The following is a 1,071-nucleotide window of genomic DNA, read 5'->3' on the forward strand; positions in this document are numbered from 1 at the left end:
AAAAAAAAAAAAAAAGAAGTATAGGATAAAGCAGGACAGTAATATTGGGAGTAAAATTTGTAAATATAGAAATATGGGGCAAGTAAAAAGCCATCAAATGGCTATACAGTTGATTGGAGATATTTTAAAGGACAGAGGAGAAAGAGCACAGCAGCATCAGATACAGGAATTTTTAGAATTTATAGAGGAGATATGCCCTCGGTTTTCTGAGCACAGTACTCAACAACATTATTGTAATTATGGACCAGAAAGCATCCCTGTTAGACACGCTTTTTTTCAGGATGCTAACACAGGGAAGGTTGGACTTAAATCTTGACCAGCAGGAGGTACTTCCCTCTGCACCACCGGATGAGTTGTTAGATGCTTCTATAGAACTGAGTTACAATCAGTCAGATACTAATGGTTTAGACTATGAAGAGGAGTCTTCATCTAGCAACCAGCCATGCTGAGAGACAGGGACAGAATAAGGAGGTTCAGAAGGAGCTAAAAGGCTTGAGGATGGTAACCCTGCGATCACACAGACTAGAAACTCTGCAGATCCAGGACTCTTGTCCAAAGAGCAATTCTCTTCCTACCGTAATAGCTGGTTTAGATCCGCCTATGGTATAGAGCACTCCAAAAGTGAAGCAGATGCATAGCAATAGTAATGAATCTCCTTAACAAGCTTGTATCAGAGAAGCCACCAGCAGAGGGGAAGAGGTGCAAGGATTTCAATTGTTTCCCATAATAGAGCAAAGAGATGCGCAAAGAAATTTGCTTAGGATACATACTCCTTTTTTTTTTTTTTTTTTTTTTTGGTTGTTCGAGACAGGGTTTCTCTGTAGCTTTGGAGCCTGTCCTGGAACTCCCTTGGTAGACCAGGCTGGCCTCGAACTCACAGAGATCCGCCTGCCTCTTCGTCCCGAGTGCTGGGATTACAGGCATGCGCCACCACTGCCCGGCTGTGATTCATTTCTTTAGTAAAGACTATTAACTCTTTTTTTCTATCACCAAACAGAGAAGAATAGAAATTATTGAATACATAAAAATACAGATAGATTTTCAAAAAGAGATAAAACAGACTTATTTTCC

Source organism: Microtus ochrogaster, chromosome 10 (assembly GCF_000317375.1).
Source record: "Microtus ochrogaster isolate Prairie Vole_2 chromosome 10, MicOch1.0, whole genome shotgun sequence".
NCBI classification, from domain to species: domain Eukaryota; kingdom Metazoa; phylum Chordata; class Mammalia; order Rodentia; family Cricetidae; genus Microtus; species Microtus ochrogaster.